Source organism: Octopus sinensis, linkage group LG10, assembly GCF_006345805.1.
Source record: "Octopus sinensis linkage group LG10, ASM634580v1, whole genome shotgun sequence".
NCBI lineage: Eukaryota > Metazoa > Mollusca > Cephalopoda > Octopoda > Octopodidae > Octopus > Octopus sinensis.
In genome coordinates this window covers 35705110-35712609 of record NC_043006.1, presented here as the reverse complement: position 1 = coordinate 35712609, position 7500 = coordinate 35705110, and the positions used below count along the sequence as shown (strand labels likewise).

The window sequence follows — 7500 nt, the reverse complement described above, 5'->3', positions numbered from 1 at the left end:
TTGAATTCATTTGAATCTTAATTGTTTTTTGCTGAAATTATATATATATATATATATATATATATAAGTTCATAAAATAGAACATATGCATATATATAAACATATATGTACGTACCTACCTCTACATGTACATATACACGCATATATGTGTACAGGACACCAAAAGGACGTCGAACACATAGAGAGACGAAAAACATAGACACAAACCAAGGAACAAGACAAGCAAAAAAAAAAAGAAAAAAAAAAGAGATACAGGACAATAAGCACAACGAAAAATCCCCTTCTTCAGTCGCTAAGGTTTCATCTACTAAACGTGTCGAAGGATAAAAGCGAGACGTATACTTCGAAGAAAACTTCCTTCCTGCGAAAAGCAAATCAATTAAAATTCTGAGATCTTTTCGCAGAGGGGTAAAAAAAAAAAAGCAAGACGGTAACGACAGTACAAACATATAAACAGTAAAAAATAGATATATAAACAGTGGAAAAATAAATATATAACAGTGAGAGACAGGACAAGGAGAACAAGAGAGGAAGGGCTGTTAACGCCAGACGAAAAAAGTATTGCAAACGCTGGATTATGGTGGACGACGAGAGAGAAAAAAAGTGTCGACCAGTAGCCTTAGAAGGCGGGCGAGAAAAGACAGGATAGCAGTTACGACGGAAGTATCGTCGCAGATGGACGACGGGAATGGGGGAGGAGGAGCAAGAGGAAGAGAGAGAAGAAGGGGAATGGTGCGAGGAGAGCATGAAGAATGGTGAAAGGGAGAGAGAGAATGAAGAATGAGAGAGAGAGGAAGAGACAAGTTAAGTGAGGGAAAAAAAGACGAAAAAGGGAATGGGAGAGAAAGAAAGAAAGAAAGAAAGAAAGAAAGATGCAGAGTCGCGTGAGAGTTAATATCAAGGCTAGCTTGATAAACAGAACAATCTTACTTAATAGGGTGCGTGCGTTTAGTCGTATAATAAGTTAATAAAATAGAACATATGCATATATATAAACATATATGTACGTACCTACCTCTACATGTACATATACACGCATATATGTGTACAGGACACCAAAAAGACGTCGAACACATAGAGAGACGAAAAACATAGACACAAACCAAGGAACAAGACAAGCAAAAAAAAAAAAAAAAAAGAGATACAGGACAATAAGCACAACGAAAAATCCCCTTCTTCAGTCGCTAAGGTTTCATCTACTATATATATATATATATATATATATATATAGATAGATAGATAGATAGATAGATAGATAGATAGATAGATAGATAGATAGATAGATAGATAGATAGATAGATAGATAGATAGGTAGGTAGATAAATAGATAGATAGATAGATAGATAGATAGATAGATAGATAGATAGATAGATAGATAGATAGATAGATAGATAGATAGATAGATAGATAGATAGATGAAGTGTCCTACCGGTGAGGCATCAATTGCAGTGATTGATAATAAAAATTCTCGTGTATACCATCTTTCGTCTTTCATTTACCATAAATATGTATATATACTACACTTTTCCGCACAGATTCCTTTAGAAGTCAACATTGACTTCGCAAAAAACATATTCGAATGAATACATGAAAGATATATTCTGGTTTATTCGTAAGATGACATTATTATAGATTGCACTTCTCTAATTGTCTACTCAGGCATAGCTGTGTGGTTACGAAGCTCATTTTTCGTCCATGAGGCTGCAGGTTCAGTTCCACTGCACGGTACCTTGGACAACTGTCTTCTACTATATCTGTGGATGGACCTGCTCTTTGTGACGGAAGCTGTATGGAAGTCTGTCTGTCTCTGTCTCTCTCTCACACACACACATTTATATTTGTTTGTGTTTGTATTGTGTTTGGCCACTAACGCTTCACAACTGGCGTTGGTTTCTTTACGTTACATTAACTTAGTGGTTCGGCGAAAGAACCGATAAAATAAATACAAGACTTCAAAATAAATGGCACTGTCGTGAGTTTGTTCAGCTAAACTATATTATCCATTGCTCTAGCATGGCTGCGCTTCACCGAGTAAAAGAAAGGAAAATAGAAAATGATGAAGTATTATGTTGTTGTTATTGCAATTGTTTCCTGGGCCCACTTCATCCCTGACCGAACAAATTGATAAGCATAAATCTTCCATTTGCAACTATCCTGTCTTTGGTTTCAGAAACAGTGTGACTAGGACTCCATCATTAAACGCTATTCTTCATTTTTCATAGTAACAGTTTAACTGGGGAAAGTCTAGCTGTTATTTCTAGCAGAACAAGTGTTCACTTTGATGCTCTGTTATTTGTACTTTTATTACTAGCTCAGCTCTGATTCTGCAGACCTATGATCAAACGACTTCTAGGAGGGATCTTGAGATATCCCTTTCTGTCATTGCTTTACCCCACATGTGTTCAGGGAGATCTGCCTGTGTTACAGATAGAGCGACACAACTTTTCTCATCGTCTGATGTGATTGCTGTTTATCCTACTTAAGTCAGTCGTATGAAAGGCTAATAAGACCTCGGTAGAAATCGAATGCAAAGAGTCACAAACAGATGCAAGCAAATACCTCAAGTTATTCTAGCCGAGGGCCTACCAATTTAATGTTTAATTAAGTTCAATGTTTAATTAAGTGATGGCAGGTAGCTTAGCCATTGAGGTATTCGGCTCACGAGGGTAAGGTAATGAGTTGGATTCCCAGCTTTATGATGCGTTCTTGAGCAAGACACGTTATTTCACGTTGTTCCAGTCTACTGAATGGGCAATAATGAGTGTTACTTCTAATTTAAATTGTCATTGTGGTCACCTTCTGTGTCACGCTGAATCTCTCTGTGATCTACGTTAAGGGGTAATGGTGTCTGTGGAGTTCTCAGCTATAATCGTCGTCGTAACGGACGGAGAGCCAGAGTTAAACTATTAAACATTTGTTCCTTTAGGCATTCTAGCTTTTATTAAACCGAACAGTTGATAGTAATATTACTAAAATCTTAAATCGATTCCTTTATAACTGCAACTATAAATTTATCGATATCATTTAAAAGGCATCAAAGTCGCTTTATGAATCGATCGGTTAACCGGAGAGCCACTCGATTGTTAGGTAGTTCGTTTCCTGTAACAAGTACTTCTGAAAGATTTCACTCTCAAATCATGCAGTCCTAGTTAGTTTTCTGTAACTAATAAAGTTAATATTAGCATACCACTGCAGTGAACATTAAAAAGCTAATTAAAAATAATTGCCTATATTACTACTTATTAAGTTTTCTCGTTGTAATTTATTACCTGTAAAGATGCAACACAGGTTAGGAAGCTCTACGTGATGCAAGCAGCAGAACATTAAAACTGTGCTTCGTTAAATGTCTGCGTTTTTAATGTTTCTTTACCTTGAAAAGATTAACTGAAACTAAACTAATGCATGGGCTGTGCTCTTCCAATCTGATTTACTGTGCATACACCCTACCGAAAAAGAAGTGTTCACTGGTGCATATACAGGCTACAGTGTTGTTAAACTCATCTGACATACTAATACGATATTTCCCATGCAGCAAAATATTTCCAATCCTCCAGTAGAAGTAATGTAATGTTTGTGAATTAAGCAATCGCTGTTATGTTATTTACAAGCGAAAATGAGAGGTATTCGTCATTAAACCTGTTTACTGATATACATTTCTGTTTCTTTTGATCAAAATATTGCCCCAAAAGAAGTAGAGAGATTGTCAAATTACAAAGACCTCTAAATTGAAGATGTGGAACATGAAGGGGTAAACAATGCCAATAATAATTGGAGCATTGGGCATGATCACAAACACCAGGCACCCTCTATACAAAAATTATCCAGTCAAATAAACTTCCACCAGGAACCTTGATAACCAAGGCATTACTCACTCAACACAAAATACAAGCAGAAATACAACAAAAGATTGCACCACACCTCAAGGGAAAATACGCAGTACAATACCGGGAAGAGCTTACATAGTCCCAACAACAGAAAAGAAGACACAATGCTGCATTCACTCCAGCAATATGGAGGTGCAGCAGTGATATAGTAGAAATTTGCCTGAAACTACCATCTGTTAAACAAGTGTAATCATCATCATATTAATGTTAATAATAATAATAATAATAATAATAATAATAATAATAATATAATAATAATACTCCAGGTGGTGCTCGAAAGATAAGGGGTTCTACCTTAGTTCACTGGTAGCGAAAAGCTGGCAGTGTAGTACATTTCCAGCCTTAGGAGCTGTGCAAAGATAATAAATAATAATAGTAATAATAATAATAATAATAATGATAACAACAACAACAACAACAACAACAACAATAAAATAATAATAATAATAATAATAATAATAATAATATGCCCTAGGAGTCGGGAAGACACTCGGCAAGAAATGGAAGCAAATTTGAAAGAAAAAAAAAAATAATAATAATCCTTCCTATTACAGGCACAAAGCCAGAAATTTGGGGAAGGGGGCTAGATGATCGCATCCACCCCAGTGTTTCACTGCTATTTATTTCATCGAATACGACATGAAAGGCAAAGTCAACCTCGACGAAAATTGAGCTTAAAACGTCACGACGGGTGAAATACCTATTTCTTTATTACCCACAAGAGGCTAAACACAGAGAGGACAAACAAGGACAGACAAACGGATTAAGTCGATTATATCGACTCTAGTGCGTAACTGGTACTTATTTAATCGACCCCGAAAGGATGAAAGGCAAAGTCGACCTCGGCGGAATTTGAACTCAGAACGTAGCAGCAGACGAAATAGCGCTACGCATTTCGTCCGGCGTGCTAACGATTGTGTCAGCTCACCGCTCAATAGTAATAGTAATAAAAATAACAACAACAACAACAACAACAACAACAACAACAACAATAATAATAATAATAATAATAATAATAATAATAATAACAATAATACATATAAATTGCTTTGTCTTGATATAAAAGATGGGCTACAGCATATATTCTGCCCAATACCATAGATTTGCCTGTCAGTTGTTTGACCATAACCAGTTGAGCATGTCCCTTGTTGGCTGGCGATATGTGCATTTGAACTCAGAAAGTAGCAACGGCCGAAATACCGCTAAGCATGTATATTGTTTTGTCTTGGTATAAAAGATGGGCAACAATAGATATTCCTCTCAATACCACAGATTTGCTTGTCAGTTGTGCGATCTTAACCACTTGAGCAGATGGCTGACAATATGTGCATCTCTGATCACTAGCAGAAGTAATGGGGGAGTATCATAGCCATCTGTGAAGAGGAAGTTTTTGGTGTTTGATTAATTCACCTCTGGAAACATGGGTGTTTCATTAAACATCCTTAAACAACCCTTATTCAGGGACCTTTTGAACGGGATGGGCGACTCGACCCGAAGAAAATTCTAACTGGACTCCGGCTGGAAGTTCATGCGCTGTTTATCTTGATATGAGATCTCCTTGTTCATATATGGCTGTGATGCATGTGTCTGGTGTACCCTTTTCAGATGAGTAGTCATGATGGTTATATTGGGATTCATATATTTTACCCCATTGTCACTTTGGTGGCATGCACTGCTCTCTCACTCAGTAATAATAATAGTAACGACAACAACAACAACAATAATAATAAAATCATGCCTCCTCATTGATATGACTGTCGCAATCGATATAAATGTATCTATCAAGACCTACCAAAAACTGAGCAAGAATAAAGATCTTGAAATAGAAATTAGCAGAATGTGGAATCTGAAGACTAAAGCAATACCTGTTGTTATAGGTGCCCTGGGAATGATAGCAAAGGGGGCTGATTGGTACCTATCTCAGATACCAGGAAAGCCCAAAATGGCAGAAATTCAAAAGATAGTGCTAATGGGAACTGCCCATATCCTACGCAAAATACTGTCTATGTAATATCAAGTTTTATAACAAACACAATTTTCTTATGGTATTTTAAACATTCTCTAGAAGAACACTATGTGCAAAACCAAATTTACGGCACGCTAGGCATAACACCAATATGAACTTCGAACTTGTTGTCACTTGAGTCTTTGAACGATGTTGTTCAAATGCAAAGCAAACGTTAAACATAAAATAATAATAATAATAATGATGATGATGATGATGATGGTGATTATGATGATGACAATAATAATAATAATAATAACAATAATGATAATAATAATAATAATAATAATGATGATGATGATGATGATAATAATAATAATAATAATAATAATAATAATAATAATAATAATAATAATAATAATAATAATAATAATAATAACTGTCTTGGTATAAAAGATGGGCTACAGCAAATATTCTGCTCAATACCACTGTCTTGGTATAAAAGATGGGCTACAGCAAATATTCTGCTCAATACAACTGTCTTGGTATAAAAGATGGGCTACAGCAAATATTCTGCTCAATACCAATGCCCTGATGCAGTACCAGGCAGAGGCTCTCATGGCTTCTGATCTTAACTGATTGGAAGTGTTATCATGTACATTGTTCTGTCTTGGTATAAAAGATGGGCTACAGCAAATATTCTGCTCAATACCAATGCCCTGATGCAGTACCAGGCAGAGGCTCTCATGGCTTCTGATCTTAACTGATTGGAAGTGTTATCATGTACATTGTTCTGTCTTGGTATAAAAGATGGGCTACAGCAAATATTCTGCTCAATACCACAGATTTGCTTGTCAGTTGTTTGACCTTAACCAGTTGAGCATGTCCCTTAGTGGCTGACGATATGTGCATCTCTGATCACGAGCAGAAGTAGTGGGGGAGCATCATAGCCATGTGTTGAGAGGGATTCTTTGGGGTTTGAATAATTCACCTCTGGAGACATGGGTGGGTTTTTCAACATCCTTAAACAACCCTTATTCAGGGACCGTTTGAGCGGGATGGGCTACTCAACCTGAAGAAAATTCTAACTGGGCCCCACCTGCAAGGTCATGTGCAGTTTATCTTGATATGAGATCACCATGCCGCGCACATATGGTTGTGATGCATGTGCCTGGTGTGCCCTTATCAGACGGGTAGTCATGATGGGTATATTGGGCTTCGTATATTTTACCCCAGTGTCACTTTGATGGCATGCTCTGCTCGCTCACTCAATAATAATAATAATATAATAATAATTTTGGCACAAGTCCAGCAACTTTGGGGGATGGGGTGAACACAGAACGTGAAGACGGGAAAAATGGCGCTAAGCGTTTTATCCGGCGTGCTAAATATTCTGCCACCTGATGATGATGATTATTGATCTGCGTGTGTTCTGTTACAAATGTGTCTTACGTAGAAGCTTTGCTGTGTCTGGTCGGGCTATTTATGGATTCGTTTGCAAAATATAATTATGATTTAGTTCACAGTTGCCTTTTATGTTATCCAGTGTATCATTTACAATTGGTAGTGTTTATATTCTCATACAACGCATTCTGTTCCTATTTTGAGGTTAATTTATTTTTCTATTGTTTCTTTATTTCCTTCCGGGGAATATTTTGGTCGGAGAAAAAC

General features: G+C 36.6%; 1 long non-coding RNA gene across 1 annotated transcript in view; it reads left to right on the top strand.

Moving 5' to 3' along the window:
• Positions 1–7500, top strand: part of LOC118765091 — a 36448-nt gene that overhangs the window by 14688 nt on the left and 14260 nt on the right. Inside the window, exon 2 of the long non-coding RNA XR_005000940.1 lies at positions 1437–1508. This is a non-coding gene — a long non-coding RNA (uncharacterized LOC118765091). The remainder of the gene's footprint in view (positions 1–1436; positions 1509–7500) is intronic.